General features: G+C 48.8%; 2 pseudogenes; one reads left to right on the forward strand and one right to left on the reverse strand.

Moving 5' to 3' along the window:
* Positions 1 to 1,237: 1,237 nt before the first annotated feature.
* Positions 1,238 to 16,313, reverse strand: LOC135530910 (tRNA (guanine(26)-N(2))-dimethyltransferase-like; annotated as a pseudogene).
* LOC135530907 (lysosomal alpha-mannosidase-like) overlaps positions 16,272 to 18,846 on the forward strand; it is an 8,318-nt pseudogene continuing 5,743 nt past the window's right edge.

Raw genomic sequence — 18,846 nt, forward strand, 5'->3', positions numbered from 1 at the left:
TAGGGAAATATCGCAAGCTCTAGAATGCCCTTCAATTCTACCGTGCGTTATAGGGAAATATCGCAAGCTCTAGAATGCCCTTCAATTCTACCGTGCGTTATAGGGAAATATCGCAAGCTCTAGAATGCCCTTCAATTCTACCGTACGTTATAGGGAAATATCGCAAGCTCTAGAATGCCCTTCAATTCTACCGTGCGTTATAGGGAAATATCGCAAGCTCTAGAATGCCCTTCAAATCTACCGTGCGTTATAGGGAAATATCGCAAGCTCTAGAATGCCCTTCAATTCTACCGTGCGTTATAGGGAAATATCGCAAGCTCTAGAATGCCCTTCAAATCTACCGTGCGTTATAGGGAAATATCGCAAGCTCTAGAATGCCCTTCAATTCTACCGTGCGTTATAGGGAAATATCGCAAGCTCTAGAATGCCCTTCAATTCTACCGTGCGTTATAGGGAAATATCGCAAGCTCTAGAATGCCCTTCAATTCTACCGTGCGTTATAGGGAAATATCGGAAGCTCTAGAATGCCCTTAATTCTACCGTGCGTTATAGGGAAATATCGCAAGCTCTAGAATGCCCTTCAAATCTACCGTGCGTTATAGGGAAATATCGCAAGCTCTAGAATGCCCTTCAATTCTACCGTGCGTTATAGGGAAATATCGCAAGCTCTAGAATGCCCTTCAAATCTACCGTGCGTTATAGGGAAATATCGCAAGCTCTAGAATGCCCTTCAAGCCAACAATAAGTATTTAACAATGCCAGTTTAGGTTTATTATTGTGTGGAAAATGTATCTGTAATAATAGCTGGAGTGTTATGATGATTCATAATTAATGAGGCACTGTCTGTTGCTGGGGAGATAGAACACCTTGTTCTCTGGTAGTGTACGGTTACTATGCCGACAGTGTTATTATGAAAAGAACAGAGTGTGCTCACACCCTTCAGAACATTTCACCAAAGAGAAAGCTCCTGTGAAACATTACCGTGGCTGCCTCTACACAGGCAGCCCAATTCTGATATTTTTTCTCCTAATAGCCTTTTTTGAGAAATCAAATCAGATCTTTTCACATCAGATCTTTTTTTTTTAGAGCTGGTCTGATTGGTCAAAATACCAATTAGTGTAAAAAGATCAGCATTGGGCTACCTGTGTAAACGCAGCCTTACAATTCTACTATGTCTATATGGTTCTTGTGGGGTGTTTCCCTGTACCTTTTGCAAGGGAAGCTCTTGCAACTTTCGGACTTTGTGAATCTTGTGTAATGCAAGGCCTAGTGTTACAGGGTGTGGGGAGGGAAAATGTGCTCCCATACCTTCCTGAACCTCTTGCAGGGGAAGCTCTTAAGCTGGGTGGCATCTGTGATCTGGTTCTTCCTCTTGTTTTGACCCTGTTTCCTCCTGTCCTCCAGGTCTGATGAGATACCTCCACCACTAAGAGAGAGAGAGACACCAAATTGAGAGACTGCATGCAGAATTCTGCAAAAATGTCCTCTGTATACAATGTAAAAATTAAATGAAGTATGGTGAGCAGAATTAGGCTGTAAATTCGCTAATGATCAAACCCAAAAGAAAGTACTCAAACCTTCCAAAATACCTGTGTCATGACCTACAGAGAGATGAACCTGGAGAAGAGTCCCTGTTAAAGAATTCAGCCTGTTCACAAACACACCCCACAGAGCCCCAGGACAGCAGCACAATTAGACCCAACCAAATCATGAGAAAACAAAAGATAATTACTTGATACATTGGATGAATTTACAAAAAATGAGCAAACTAGAAATGCTATTTGGCCCTAAACAAAGAGTACACAGTGGCAGAATACCTGTCGACTGTGACTGGACCCAACCAAGTGTTTCTTGACTTGCACAGACTCAGTGAGCACAGCTCAAGGTCGAGAAAAGGGGCCGGCGAGGGCATAGACATGGCTCTCAAGAGAAGAGCAGCTATGTGCACACTGCCCACAAAAGAGTTGAACTGATGTTTGCACTTCCCCAACCTCCTGCCAAATACATGACCACAGATCCACAAAGAATTTGAAAACAAACCCGATTTTGATAAACTCCCATATCTACTGGGTGAAATACCACAGTGTTCCATCACAGCAGCAAGATTTGTGACCTCTAGAAAAGGGCAACCAGTGAAGAACAAACACCATTGTAAATACAATCCTATTTACTTATTTTCCCTTTTGTACTTTAACTATTTGTACATTGTTACAACACTGTATATATATATACACATAATGACATTTGTAATGTCTCTATTTTTTTGGAACTTGTGTGAGTGTAATGTTTACTGTTGACTTTTTGTTTATTTCACTTTTGTTTATCCATTTCACTTGCTTTGGCAATGTTGAAAGACAGAAAGAAGAGAGAGAATATAGGGAAGACAGTAAGAGGCAGGTGGAGAGAAAGAGACAAGCAAGAAACAAATGGGGAGAGGTTTAACACAATACTGTAGAAATGTTTATTTAGCTAACTTCATGTTGAGATCATCATTAATAAGTGTCTGAGGGTCCGTACCCAGCCTTGGCAAGGGCCTTGGCCCCCAGCTGGCCTGGGGTTTAGGGTTAGGGGTCAAATACAGGGTTAGTATTAATAGGTGCGTCCTACCCAGCATTGGCGCGGGCCTTGGGCCCCCAGAAAGGCTCAGGGTTCTCCTGGAAGCGGGTGAGGTGGCGACGGCGAGACTGGGGATTGGCATCCTCCCTCACATCAAAACACGCCTGTAGACTAGAGAGAGAGAGAGCGATGGGGGGAGGGGAGAGAGAGAGAGAGAGGGAGAGCGATGGGGAGAGAGATGGGGAGAGCGATGGGGGAGAGCGATGAGAGGAGAGCGATGGGGAGAGGGAGAGGAGAGCGATGGGAGAGAGAGGAGAGCAATGGGGAGAGCGATGAGGGAGAGCGATGGGGAGAGCGAGGGAGGAGGGAGGAGAGAGAGAGGAGAGCGATGGGGGGAGGGGGAGAGAGAGAGGGAGAGCGATGGGGGAGGGGGGAGAGAGAGAGAGGGAGAGTGATGGGGGAGGGGGAGAGAGAGAGGAGAGAGATGGGGAGGGGGAGAGAGATGGGGGAGGGGGGAGAGAGGAGAGAGATGGGGGAGGGGGAGAGAGAAAGGAGAGAGGGAGAGAGAGAGAGGGAGATAGATGGGGGAGGGAGAGAGGGGGAGAGAGAGAGAGGAGAGAGGGGGAGAGAGAGAGAGAGAGTGAGGAGGAGAGAGAGAGGAGAGAGAGGAGAGAGAGCGATGGGGGAGGGGGAGAGAGAAGGAGAGAGAGAGATGGGGGAGGGGGAGAGAGAAGGGAGAGAGAGAGATGGGGGAGGGGGAGAGAGAGGAGAGAGAGAGATGGGGGAGGGGGAGAGAGAGAGAGAGAGAGGGGGAGAGAGAGAGGAGAGAGATGGGGAGAGAGGAGAGAGATGGGAGAGAGAGGAGAGAGATGGGGCGGCAAGGTAGCCTAGTAGTTAGAGCGTTGGACTGGTAACCGAAAGGTTGCAAGTTCAAATCCCTGGTGACAGGTACAAAATCTGTCGTTCTGCTGAACGGGCAGTTAACCCACTGTTCCTGGGCAGTCGTGAAAATAAGAATTTGTTCTTGGCACGCTGAAACAAAATAAAAGGTAAATAAAATAAAACGGGAAAGAGAGAAGAGATCGAGGAGGAGAAAGGGAGAAAGCAAATCGAGGAGGGAAGAAAGAAGAAAGGTCAGGAAGGGGAAGAAAGAAGAAAGAAAGGTCGGGAAGGAAGAAGAGAACAAGAAGGGGGACATCGGGACATACCTTTCCAATATCCATAATCTTATTCATCACTACATTATACCACCTCTATGTTAAACTGTACTGGCATCTTCATCTCCCAGGCAGTTGGTTCAGTCCCAGACTTACATGGGTTCAGTATTGAGGATGTGGTGAGCAGGGCTGCTCTCTGACAGTCTGTCTCTCTTCTGGATTGGACTTTTCTGCAGGATACAAGATAACCACCACATACCGTCAAATCTACACCCGGATTGGGACTTGGACTTTCAGTTTCATCCCATATTGAAATGGTTCCCATGGTGCATTGTGTCTTACCCAGCATCGCATGACGTCCCAGAGGACCCTGGGAGGAGCGTCCGTCTTTAGAGCATTCTTACAGGCATGAGACAAGGACACCCTGTGGCCTGCATGAAGCAGAGCCGACCTGAAGAGAGAGAGAGAGAGAGAGAGAGAGAGAGAGAGAGAGAGAGAGAGAGGGGTGAGTGAGTTCAAGGATAGAGGGGTGGGGTGTATTCAGACAGGACAGTCTTATATGAGGGAGAGTAGGACCTGAATTGGAGCAGAGGGGGAGTGCTGCAGTGTACAGTGCTGCTCAGGTTGTCCACTGTGTAGTATAGAGGCACATCCTCCAGCTCCTGGACACACAGACAACAGTTAAAGTTTGGACAGTACACCTGGCTCATCTTAGGCAGACCTCAGATCAGCTTGCCATTTCTCTTCTTACCCAATCCTACCATTAAGAGTGAGAACACCAACCTAACCTTGGATCAGCATCAATGGAGAATCTCAACTGCATACTCCTCACCTCCGCTCTCCTCGCCTCCTTCTCAAAACCCATTGGAGGAGAAAGAGAAGTCCCTCACCTCTGACCTTCTCCTCCAATGGGTTTTGAGGAGGAGAGCAGCATGCAGTTGAGAAAAGGCCCCCCATGTCTTATTCCATGTAATATAAAGTGTATTTCAGACTGCTTCTTGTAGACCTATGACCCCAAACCTCTCACCTCTGTGACCATGCCATCTATGACCACTAACCTCTCACCTGTGACCATGCCCTCTGTGACCATGCCCTCTATGACCCCTAACCTCTCACCTCTGTGACCATGCTGAGCATGCCCTCTATGACACCTAACCTCTCACCTCTGTGACCATGCTGAGCATGCCCTCTATGACACCTAACCTCTCACCTCTGTGACCATGCCCTCTATGACCCCTAACCTCTCACCTCTGTGACCATGCTGAGCATGCCCTCTATGACCCCTAACCTCTGACCATGCTGAGCATGCCCTCTATGACCCCTAACCTCTCACCTCTGTGACCATGCCCTCTATGACCCCTAACCTCTCACCTCTGTGACCATGCTGAGCATGCCCTCTATGACCCCTAACCTCTCACCTCTGTGACCATGCCCTCTATGACACCTAACCTCTCACCTCTGTGACCATGCCCTCTATGACCCCTAACCTCTCACCTCTGTGACCATGCTGAGCATGCCCTCTATGACACCTAACCTCTCACCTCTGTGACCATGCCCTCTATGACCCCTAACCTCTCACCTCTGTGACCATGCTGAGCATGCCCTCTATGACCCCTAACCTCTCACCTCTGTGACCATGCCCTCTATGACCCCTAACCTCTCACCTCTGTGACCATGCCCTCTATGACACCTAACCTCTCACCTCTGTGACCATGCCCTCTATGACCCCTAACCTCTCACCTCTGTGACCATGCTGAGCATGTTCTATGACCCCTAACCTCTCACCTCTGTGACCATGCTGAGCATGCCCTATGCGACGGGCGGTTCCAAAGCGGGACGGGTTCCCAGACACGGCAGACAGAACCTTCTGAACGAAGCTCACGTCATGGGAGGGCCTCACCCCAGATAGGACCACCCAGCTACAGAGGAGGAGGAGGGAGAGACGGTGTCAGAGAGAATGCGTGAGAAAGTAAGAGACAAAGTGTCCTCACCTGGTGTCTGTGTCCACAGTGTTCACACCTGCTCTAACCGGCGGTCCAGTGGCTGCAGAGTACTTTATACTGAAACACACAGAGAGAAACATTAACACACAAGTTGCCTAACTCGACAGGAATAACCCATATAGAGAAATAGTGTCTTACTGGTTTCCTGAGTCGTCCTCTTGCCCAGTCGTTGTAGGTGGAACGAGCCACAGCCAACACAGTTATACACCAACGCTATGTTTGCTAAACACAACATCAGGTGTAATGTCATCACATCTTCAGAATAACAACTTTACAGTCCGTTATGAAGACTTCATGTCTAGATAAAGTATTGTGTTACGTTGTGTGTGTCCATACCTTGCTGAGTTTTGACCACGGCCTGTCCAGTGTGTACCCTGACAAACACTGTATGTGGAAGTCCACACTGCCACAGAGCAGGGGGTGGATGCACTGGCAGTACACTGACTAGCTCTCTGGTCCAGACTGTGTAGGATGATACGCAGAGCCTGGGGGAGGAGGGAGAAGAGGGGGAGGCGAGGAAGAAGAGGGGGGGTGCGAGGGAGAAGAGGGGGGAGGCGAGGGAGAAGAGGGAGAAGGCGGGGGGAGAAGAGGGGGAGGCGAGGGAGAAGAGGGGGAGGCGGGAGGGAGAAGAGGGGGGGGGTGGGGGAGAAGAGGGGGAGGCGAGGGAGAAAAGAGGGGGTGGGTGGGGGGAGAAGAGGGAGAAGAGGGGGTGGTGGGGGAGAAGAGGGGGGAGGCGAGGGAGAAGAGGGGGGAGGCGAGGGAGAAGAGGGGGAGGCGGAGGGGGGGTGGCGAGGGATAAGGAGAGCTATGAGACAAGCTACACAGCAGGGACTAAACTCTCAAAGTTCTATTCAAAATGTATTCACACAACTTCCCTAAGTTCCTTCTACTACACACGGATTATTCCAACAAGCTTTTTCTTTTTATTTGACCCCCTTTTCTCCCCAGTTTCATGGTGTCCAGTTGTTAGTAGCTACTATCTTGTCTCATCGCTACCGGCCAAACCCTCCCTACGCTGGGCCGTCAATTTGTCTCATCGTCTCAAACCCTCCCTAACCCGGACGACGCTGGGCCAGTTGTTTAGCAGCTACTATCTTGTCTCATCCCTACCGCCAAACCCTCCCTAACCCGGACGACGCTGGGCCAGCTACTATCTTGTCCCATTTAGCCGCTGTTGCAGCTACTATCTTGTCTCATCGCTACCGGCCAAACCCTCCCTAACCCGGACGACGCTGGGCCAGTTGTTAGTAGCTACTATCTTGTCTCCATCCCTACCGGCCAAACCCTCCCTAACCCGGACGACGCTGGGCCAGTTGTTAGGTAGCTACTATCTTTGTCTCATCGCTACCGCCAAACCCTCCCTAACCCGGACGACGCTAAGCCAGTTGTTAGCAGCTACTATCTTGTCTCATCCCTACCGGCCAAACCTCCCTAACCCGGACGACGCTGGGCCAGTTGTTAGTAGCTACTATCTTGTCTCATCCCTACCGTCAAACCTCCCTAACCCGGACGACGCTGGGCCAGTTGTTTAGTAGTAGCCTCATCCCTACCGGCCAAACTATCTTGTCTCATCCCTACCGGCCAAACCCTCCCTAACCCGGACGACGTTTGGGCCAGTTGTTAGCTACTATCTTGTCTCATCCCTACCGGCCAAACCCTCCTAACCCTGACGACGCTGGGCCAGTTGTTAGTAGCTAACACCTGTCTCATCCTGCCCACAAACCTCCTAACCCGGACGATCAGTTGTTTAGTGCTACTATCTTGTCTCATCCCTACCGCCAAACCCTCCCTAACCCGGACGACGCTGGGCCAGTTGTTAGTAGCTACCATCTTGTCTCATCGCTACCGGCCAAACCCTCCCTAACCCGGACGACGCTCGGCCAGTTGTTAGTAGCTACTATCTTGTCTCATCCCTACCGGCCAAACCCTCCCTAACCCGGACGACGTTGGGCCAGTTGTTGTAGCTACCATCTTGTCTCATCCCTACCGGCCAAACCCTTCCCTAACCCGGACGATGCTAAAGTCAGTTGTTAGTAGCCATCATCTTGTCTCATCACTACCGGCCAAACCCTCCCTAACCGGACGACGTGGGTCAGTTGTTAGTAGCTACTATCTTGTCTCATCCCCACCAAACCCTCCCTAACCCGGACGACACAATAGCGTTGTTAGTAGCTACTATCTTGTCTCATCCCTACTCGGCCAAACCTCCCTAACCCGGACGACGCTGGGCCAAGTTGTTAGTAGCTACTATCTTAACTTTCATCCCTACCGGCCAAACCTCCCTAACCCGGACGACGCCAAGCCAGTTTGTTTTAGTAGCTACCATCACACCTCATCGCTACCGGCCAAACCTCCCTAACCCGGACGACGCTGGGCCAGTTGTTGCAGTTATCTTTGTCTCATCGCTTACCGGCCAAACCCTCCCTAACCCGGACGACGCTGGGCCAGTTGTTTAGTAGTTATTATCTTGTCTCATCCCTACCGTCAAACCCTCCCCCCTGCTAACCCGGACGACGCTGGGCCAGTTGTTTAGTAGCTACTATCTTGTGTCATCCCTACCGGCCAAACCCTCCCTAACCCGGACGACGCTGGGCCAGTTGTTAGTAGCTACTATCTTGTCTCATCGCTACCGGCCAAACCCTCCCTAACCCGGACGACGCTGGGCCAGTTGTTAGTAGCTACTATCTTGTCTCATCGCTACCGGCCAAACCCTCCCTAACCCGGACGACGCTGGGCCAGTTGTTTAGTAGCTACTATCTTGTGTCATCCCTACCGGCCAAACCCTCCCTAACCCGGACGACGCTGGGCCAGTTGTTAGTAGCTACTATCTTGTCTCATCCCTACCGGCCAAACCCTCCCTAACCCGGACGACGCTGGGCCAGTTGTTAGTAGCTACTATCTTGTCTCATCGCTACAACTCCCGTACGGCTCGGGAGAGACGAAGGTCACTTGCATCCAGTTTTAGTTGAAAATACACACTGCTGGAATACAGTTTAGCCAAGCGTTCCTCACCATCTCATGACAGTACTTGGCTTTGATGGAGACAGAGCCGTATTTGCTGTAGCAGGTCTCCCCACTGTTACCAGCCATCACAGCCATGTCAGTACACGTCACACACAACAGACCTGGGGGAGAGAGAGAGTAACACCACACTCAGTGTATCTGTTGCTGACACATAAACATGTTAAGTTAAGCAGAGAGAATAACTGACGGACCTCCTTCACCGACAGCCTGGACGGCGGCATCCAGGAAAGGGGCGGGGCTTCCGTAGGGGTCCAGGTCTATGACATCATAGCGGTCCTTCTTCCCCGCATCTCATACATCAGCATGCTGGAGGAACAAGACAGGGAGGGATTAACATGCTGGAGGAATGAGACAGGGGATGCTGACATGCTGGAGGAACGAGACAGGGGAGGGATTAACATGCTGGAGGAGGAACGAGACAGGGAGGGATTAACATGCTGGAGGAGGAACGAGACAGGGAGGGATTAACATGATGGAGGAGGAACGAGACAGGGGAGGGATTAACATGCTGGAGGAGCGAGACGGGGGGACAGCTGGAGGAGGACGAGACGGGGAGGGATTAACATGGAGGAGGAACGAGACGGGGGAGGGATTAACATGATGGAGGAACGAGACGGGGAGGGATTAACATGGAGGAGGAACGAGGACGGGGAGGGATTAACATGGAGGAGGAACAAGACGGGGAGGGATTAACATGCTGGAGGAACGAGACGGGGAGGGATTAACATGGAGGAGGAACGAGACAGGGAGGGATTAACATGGAGGAGGAACGAGACAGGGAGGGATTAACATGGAGGAGGAACGAGACGGGGGGGATTAACATGATGGAGGAACGAGAGAGGGAGGGATTAACATGATGGAGGAACGAGAGAGGGAGGGATTAACATGATGGAGGAGACGAGAGAGGGAGGGATTAACATGATGGAGGAGCGAGACAGGGAGGGATTAACATGGAGGAGGAGCGAGAGGGGAGGGATTAACATGATGGAGGAACGAGACAGGGAGGGATTAACATGGAGGAGGAACGAGACGGGGAGGGATTAACATGCTGGAGGAACAGACGGGGAGGGATTACATGGAGGAGGAACGAGACGGGGAGGGATTAACATGCTGGAGGAACGAGACGGGGAGGGATTAACATGCTGGAGGAGCGAGACGGGGAGGGATTAACATGATGGAGGAGCGAGAGCGGGGAGGGATTAACATGCTGGAGGAGCGAGACGGGGGAGGGATTAACATGGAGGAGAAGCGAGACGGGGGAGGGATTAACATGGAGGAGGAACGAGACGGGGAGGGATTAACATGATGGAGGAACGAGACGGGGAGGGATTAACATGCTGGAGGAGGAATGAGAGAGGGAGGGATTAACATGCTGGAGGAACGAGACAGGGAGGATTAACATGCTGGAGGAGGAACGAGACGGGGAGGGATTAACATGGAGGAGGAGACGGAGACGGGGGGATTAACATGCTGGAGGAGGAACGAGACAGGGAGGGATTAACATGCTGGAGGAACGAGAGAGGGAGGGATTAACATGCTGGAGGAACGAGAGAGGGAGGGATTAACATGCTGGAGGAACGAGAGAGGGAGGGATTAACATGGAGGAGGAACGAGACGGGGAATGATTAACATGATGGAGGAACGAGAGAGGGAGGGATTAACATGGAGGAGGAACGAGACAGGGAGGGATTAACATGGAGGAACGAGACGGGGAGGGATTAACATGCTGGAGGAAGCGAGACAGGGAGGGATTAACATGGAGGAGGAACGAGACGGGGGAGGGGATTAACATGGAGGAGGAAGCGAGACGGGGGAGGGATTAACATGATGGAGGAACGAGAGAGGGAGGGATTAACATGGAGGAGGAACGAGACAGGGAGGGATTAACATGATGGAGGAACGAGACAGGGAGGGATTAACATGGAGGAGGAACGAGACGGGGAGGGATTAACATGGAGGAGGAACGAGACGGGAGGGAGTAACATGGAGGGGCAGAGGTTAGGAGAAAGAGGTGGATCAAAAGAGGTAAAGAGGGAGAGACTGAATAATAGGGAGAAAAGATAAATGGAGAGGGATAGTTTGACTTCGAGAACACTGAGTGTCAGTGACCATAGATAGATAAATAAAGAAGAAAATAAGAGAAGAAAAGAATGAGATAGATGAAGGAGAGAGGCGAGACCAACCTGGCATCTCTCTGGCTGGCCTGCAGTAGGTGTGTGACTCCGTTGTGCTGGGCATTGCGGGCGATGAGGGGCAGCAGCCTTGGCTGAGAAGTCGTTGGCCGTGACGCTACGTAGACCAGGCACCTCCAGAGCAAACCTCACAGAGCGTAGGCCAGACGCTGCCAGACCCTCCAACACACGCAGACCATTGTGGATAGAGGAGAACGGTAGGGTTAGATCACAAACACACTGGCAGACCATTGTGGAGAGAGGAGAACGGTAGGGTTAGAACACAAACACACTGGCAGACCATTCTGGATGAGGAGAATGATAGGGTTAGATACACAACCACACTGGCAGACCATTGTGGAGAGAGGAGAACGGTAGGGTTAGAATCACAAACACACTGGCAGACCATTGTGGAGTGGAGAATGATAGGGTTAGAATACCAACCACACTGGCAGACCATTGTGGAGAGAGGAGAAACGGTAGGGTTAGATCACAACCACACTGGCAGACCATTGTGGAGAGAGGAGAATGATAGGGTTAGATCACAAACACACTGGCAGACCATTGTGGATGAGGAGAATGATAGGGTTAGATCACAACCACACTGGCAGACCATTGTGGAGAGAGGAGAACGGTAGGGTTAGATCACAACCACACTGGCAGACCATTGTGGAGAGAGGAGAACGGTAGGGTTAGAATACCAACACACTGGCAGACCATTGTGGAGAGAGGAGAACGGTAGGGTTAGAATACCAACACACTGGCAGACCATTGTGGAGAGAGGAGAACGGTAGGGTTAGAATACCAACACACTGGCAGACCATTGTGGAGAGAGGAGAACGGTAGGGTTAGAATCACCAACACACTGGCAGACCATTGTGGAGAGAGGAGAACGGTAGGGTTAGAATACCAACACACTGGCAGACCATTGTGGAGAGAGGAGAACGGTAGGGTTAGAATAACAACACACTGGCAGACCATTGTGGAGAGAGGAGAACGGTAGGGTTGGAACATGGATGCACACACACATGCTTTTTCATACCTTACAGCGCTCCCCCACTGAAGCAGTTACGACTGGCTCCTCTCCTCCTTCCTCCCCTGTCTGCATCTCTGTCTCCTCTTTCTTCTCGTCAGCTAGATTGACCACCACCCTCTCCTTCTCCCCTGGCACTACCACCTTCACCCCCCTCCGGGCCATCTGCTCCCGGGCAAACTCTGTAACCACCGCACACCTGGAGAGAAGGGGGGCAAGACGGAGACATGAGCTGAAACAGGTGTACCTGTGATGAACAACCAGCTAGCTACCATAGCCTGTACCTGTGATGAACAACCAGCTAGCTACCATAGCCTGTACCTGTGATGAACAACCAGCTAGCTACCATAGCCTGTACCTGTGATGAACAACCAGCTAGCTACCATAGCCTGTACCTGTGATGAACAACCAGCTAGCTACCATAAGCCTGCACCTGTGATGAACAACCAGCTAGCTACCATAAGCCTGCACCTGTGATGAACAACCAGCTAGCTACCATAGCCTGTACCTGTGATGAACAACCAGCTAGCTACCATAGCCTGTACCTGTGATGAACAACCAGCTAGCTACCATAGCCTGTACCTGTGATGAACAACCAGCTAGCTACCATAGCCTGTACCTGTGATGAACAACCAGCTAGCTACCATAGCCTGTACCTGTGATGAACAACCAGCTAGCTCACCATAGCCTGTACCTGTGATGAACAACCAGCTAGCTACCATAGCCTGTACCTGTGATGAACAACCAGCTAGCTACCATAGCCTGAGCCATATTTATTCCTTCATTTAACTAGGCAAGTCAATATAGAACAAATTCTTAATTAATGACGGCCCACATGTAAAGCTCCCCCCGGTCAAACCCTCTAACCCAGACTATGCTGGGCCAATAAGCACCGCTGTATGGGACTCCCGATCACAGCTGGTTGTGATACAGCCCGGGTTTGAACCCAGGTCTGTAGTGGCGCCTACTAGCACTGTGGATGCAGTGCCTTAGATCACAAGGCACACAAATGTATTTTATCTATACTGAACAAAAGTATAAACTCTACATGTAAAGTGTTCCATGCACAAATTAGTTTATGTCCCTGTACCATCCATTGCAAAGATAATCCATCCACCTGACAGGTGGCATATCAAGAAGCTCATTAAACAACATGATCATTACACAGGCGCACCTTGTGCTGGGGACAATAAAAGGCCACTCTAAAATGTGCCGTTTTGTCACACAGTAATGCCACAGACATCTCATGTTGAGGGAGTGTGCAATTGGCATGCTGACTGCAGGAATGTCCACCAGAGCTGTTGCCAGAGAATTGACTGTTCATTTCTCTACCAGAAGCTGCCTCCAACGTCATTTTAGAGAACTTGGCAGTACATCCAACCGGCCTCACAACTGCAGACCACGTGTGGCCAGCCCAGGACCTCCACATCCAGCTTCTTCACCTGGGGGGGGGTCGTCTGAGACCAGCCACCCAGACAGCTGATGAAAATTAGTTTGCACACCTGAAGAATTTCTGCACCAACTGTCAGAAAACATCTCAGGGAAGCTGATCTGAGTGCTCGTCGTCCTCACCAGGGTCTTGACCTGACTGCAGTTCAGCATCAGAACCGACTTCAGTGGGCAAATGATCACCTTCAATGGCCACTGGCACGCTGGGAGAGGTGTGCTCTTCATGGATGAATCCCAGTTTCAACTGTACCAGGCAGATGGCAGACAACGTGTATGGTGTCGTGTGGGCGAGCAGTTTGCTGATGTCAACATTTTGAACAGTGTCCCATGGTGGCAGTGGGATGATGGTATGGGCAGGCATAAGGTACAAACATCGAACACAATTGCATTTTATTGTTGGCAATTTGGATGCACAGAGACACTGTGACGAGATCCTGAGGCCCATTGTTGTGCCATTCATCTGCAGTCATCACCTCATGTTTCAGCATGATAACACATGGCCCCATGTCACAAGAATCTGTACACGATTCCTGGAAGCTGAAAATGTCCCAATTCTTCCATGGCCTGCATACTCACCAGACATGTCAGCCTTTGAGCATGTTTGGGATGCTCTGGATCGATGTATACGACAACGTGTTCCAGTTCCCACCAATATCAAGAAACTTCACACAGCCATTGAAGAGGAGTGGGACAACATTTCACAGGCCACAATCAACAGCCTGATCAACTCTAGGTGAAGGAGACGTGTCGCGCTGCATGAGGCAAATGGTGGTCACACCAGATACCGACTGGGTTTCTGGAACCACACCAGATACTGACTGGGTTTCTAATCCACACCCTACCTTTTCTTAAGGTATCTGTGACCAACAGATGCATATCTGTATTCCCAGTCATGTGAAATCTATAAATTAGGGCCATAGATTAGGACCTAATTAATTTACTTCAATTGACTGATTTCCTTGTATGAACTGTAACTCAGTAAACTCTTTGAAATTGTTGCATGTTGCATTTATATTTTTATTCAGTGTAAATACATGGCTCTGACTATAGCTATACTTTCTTCGCAGATTCAGCTCTACATAAGCCATGTTGAATGCAGTTTCTTCAACTGAAGGCTTACAGACCCATAGGAAAACATCCAAATTGCAATGTATGCATATATCCCATAATATGTCCAGGGATAAGGTATATGTTGACAATGCAGCCTTGAGCTGAATGTTGGGCCAGCTAAGAGATAAAGGACCATTAGGGGTGTATTCGTAAGTGCACACCAAAGCAAACTGTATGAGAGTTTCTATTGGACAAATTCAGGTAGGTCCCTCTGTTTCGTTGACTTCCTAGTGAATTTGCCCCATCAGTCAAACTCACGTCAAATCTCTGTTGAACTCCTGCACAGGGTTGTAAAACACCTCGTTGGCACTGGGAAACAATATGGCCGCCTTGCCCTCCCTGACAACTGTCTCCCCCTGGCAACAATCCCGTTGTCGGGGGCATCTTCTGGTCAGGTGTTGAGGCAGCTGGACTTGGGTTCAAGCCCTCCACTGGGGCTCCAGAAGTAGGGGGCTGAGGCTTGGTGTCTACCCCAGACAAGGTGGTGTTAACTTGTGGATCCTGAGGGGCCCTGAGGGGCTCCATGGTTCTCAGTCCCCTGTAGGCAACACTGCCAACTGTCCTTAGAATCCTCTGGTGGGTGAAGGGTACAGTTAAGAAGGGGAGTAGCCGAGCAGTGATGATCAGCATGGGGCACTTCTCAGTCCTGGAAGAAATGACAACAATGTGTTATAACGGTCACAGTTGTCACACACAGACATTGATCATGACTATCAGTGCCATTACATTTACACGTCTACTGTCCGGGGGAGTTTTGTTAAGAGACCAGATGCTCGGTCTTAACGCGCGTATATTTTGCATTTGTTATTTTGATGTCATATGAAAGTCATGGGTTTTATGTTTCTAGAACCATATTGCAATTGAGAATCGATTCACGTTTAGATGGAGTATATATGGTTGTCAGAGACAGTAAATTATACCTCTGAAAATAACATAGGTCTCCTTAAGGAGTCAAGTTAGAGTACATAATGGGCTAGGTTTTTTATTTTTTATTTAAATTTTACCTTTATTTAACTAGGCAAGTCAGTTAAGAACAAAGTCTTATTTTCAATGAGGGCCTAGGAACAGGGCAGAACGACAGATTTGTACCTTGTCAGCTCGGGAATCTGAACTTGCAACCTTTTGGTTACGAGTCCAATGCACTAACCACCAGGCTACCCTGCCGCCCCAGGTTACACAGTGCTGATGGAAAAACAGATATTGGTTCGACTTGGGGCTCTTCCTCCACAGTTTAGACCAAAGCATGAACTGACAACAAACACAGAGAAAATGAGATGTTGGACAAAGACTGTTAGCTAAACCATGGTTTGAAGCAAATATGATCTATAGCGTTACTGATGCCTGAGCTGAAGTCAGAGCAGCTTGCTAAGGTAGCACGCTAGCTACATAAACCAGGGCGCAACCCCTTCAATGTAGTCAGAGCTTGTTTTGTCAGAGAGAAAAAAAGACAACAGCAATCTAACTAACATGAACATTCACACCATAAAAGTTATGATAAAACACTTGCAACTTTTACATGCTGACACCGGCTAAGTTCACAATGCTAGCTAACTGACTGCATTGAAATGAACCGAAGCGCTAACTAGCTAGCTACCGGTATTTAGCTATCAAGTAAGATAAAAACGATTACCTTATCTGCGGCGCACTTTCCCAAGTTGACAACTTAAAATGTAGCTGTATTTGATGATTATGGATATTTACTGTATGACAACGGTAATAACTCACTAGCTATTTGTTGCAAAACTCAAGTTAACACATGGACGCAGATATGCATGAACCACAACTACAGAAACCCGCAGAACCAAACAGAAAGAGGTAAAAAGGCGTTTCGAATTCTTCTTCTTCCGCTGAGGTTTAAGGGCAGTTAGTACATGTTGCATTACCGCCACCTACTAGACTGGATTACAACTCGCTTCTCCTTTGCTTGAAAAAAATCTATATCCAAATACCCTACCATGTAACACTACACTCACTAAAAAATAAAAATAACTACAAAATATCACCACCCTACTTCACTATGTAAATCTATTTAGTCCTACCTCAGGCCAACAACCTGAAAGGATGGTACACCACCACAACACACCCTGTAACTCTTCTGATGTCACGTCTCACACACCCAAATACCTCTCTGCAGCTGCCAGCACAACCTCAATTTGCTGTGACTTACATTCCATCCCTGCAGTACAGATGATAACCATTACTATAAATGCTAAAAATCCAGTCTCACTGACACATATAACACTTGTTGGCCTATCCATCTGTACTGGTACAGATCTACTACTCACACCTCTCAGGACCCCTCTCTGTAGGATCCCTCCATCTGTACTGGTACAGGATCCCTCCTCTGTACTGGTACAGATCTACTACTCACACCCCCTCCTCTCAGGACCCCTCCCTCTGTACTGGTACAGATCTACTACTCACACCCCTCCTCCAGGACTCCTCTGTACTGGGTACAGATCTACTATCCCTCCATCTGTACTGGTACAGATCGACTGGTACTCACACCCTCCTCTCAGGACCCCTCCCACCTCTCTGTACTGGTTCTACTACTACAGATCTACTACTCACACCCCTCCTCTCAGGATCACAAAGCAACAAAGCATCCTTCACTCATGCAGCCAAACATACCCTCGTAAAACTGACTATCCTACCAATCCTTGACTTCGGTGATGTCATTTACAAAATAGCCTCCAACACTCTACTCAGCAAATTGGATGCAGTCTATCACAGTCCATCCGTTTCGTCACCAAAGCCCCATATACTACCCACCACTGCGACCTGTATGCTCTCGTTGGCTGGCCCTCGCTTCACATTCGTCGCCAAATCCACTGGTTCCAGGTCATCTATAAGTCTTTGCTAGGTAAAGCCCCGCGGCAGGGTGGTTGGAGCGTTGGGCTAGTAACCAAAAGGTTGCAAGTTCAAATCCCTGAGCTGACAAGGTACAAATCTGTCATTCTGCCCCTGAACAAGGCAGTTAACCCACTGTTCCTAGGCCGTCATTGAAAATAAGAATTTGTTCTTAACTGACTTGCCTAGTTAAACAAAGGTAAAATAATAAAATACAATAAAATCTCAGCTCACTAGTCACCATAGCAGCACACACCCAGAGCACGTGCTCCAGCAGGTATATTTCACTGGTCAAAGCCAATTCATCCTTCAGCCTCCTTTGCTTTCCAGTTCTCTGCTGCCAATGACTGGAACAAACTACAAAAATCACTGAAGCTGTAAATTCATATCTCCCTCACTAGCTTTAAGCACCAGCTGTCAGAGCAGCTCACAGATCACTGTACCTGTACCTGTACATAGCTCATCTTTAAATAGCCCAACCAACTGCCTCATTCCCAAACTGTTATTTATTTTGCTCCTTTGCACCCCAGTATCTCTACTTGCACATTCACCTTCTGCACATTTATCACTCCAGTGTTTAATTGCTATATTGTAATTATTTCGCCGCTATGGCCTATTCATTGCCTTCCCTCCCTTATCCTACGTCATTTGCACACACTGTATATAGACTTTTTCTATTGTATTATTGACTGTATGTTTGTTTATTCCATGTGTAACTCTGGTCGAAATTGACACACGCAAAAAAAGAATGTCATTAAAAAAAACATGACATGGCATCAGCAAAAAGACCTGCTCCGACTCTGTCAACATATCCTTTGTTTGGCCGCCTTTCCTTCCAGTTCTCCGCTGCCAATATATGGAACGAATTGCAAAAATCACTGAAGCTGGAGACTCACATCTCCCTCTCTGACTTTAAGCATCAGCTGTCAGAGCTGCTTACTGATCACTGCACCTGTACACAGCCAATCTGTAAATAGCACACCCAACTACCTCATCCCCATATTGGTATTTAGCTTTCTTCTCTTTTGCACCTCAGTATCTCTACTTGCACATCATCATCTGCACATATATCACTCCAGTGTTAATGCTAATTGTAATTATTTAGCCTCCATGGTCTATTTATTGCCTTACCTCCCGATCTTCTACATTTGCACACACTGTATATAGACTTTTCTATTGTGTTATTGACTGTACATTTGTTTATGTGTAACTCTGTGTTGTTGTTTGTGTCACACTGCTTTACTTTATCTTGGCCACGTCACAGTTGTAAATGAGAACTTGTTCTCAACTGGCCCACCTGGTGAAATAAAGGTGAAATAAATAATAATTTAAAAAATAATAATTCTGATTCCCAGCCCCATGGGCATCCCTACATTCCTTTGTCTCATGCCCTTCTACACACTTCTCACACCTAGGAACCATCCTCCTACACACTGCTGCCACATGCCCATACGCTTGACACCTGGAACAATGTAATGTATTCGGCACCAAAG

Source organism: Oncorhynchus masou, unplaced genomic scaffold, assembly GCF_036934945.1.
Source record: "Oncorhynchus masou masou isolate Uvic2021 unplaced genomic scaffold, UVic_Omas_1.1 unplaced_scaffold_1459, whole genome shotgun sequence".
NCBI lineage: Eukaryota > Metazoa > Chordata > Actinopteri > Salmoniformes > Salmonidae > Oncorhynchus > Oncorhynchus masou.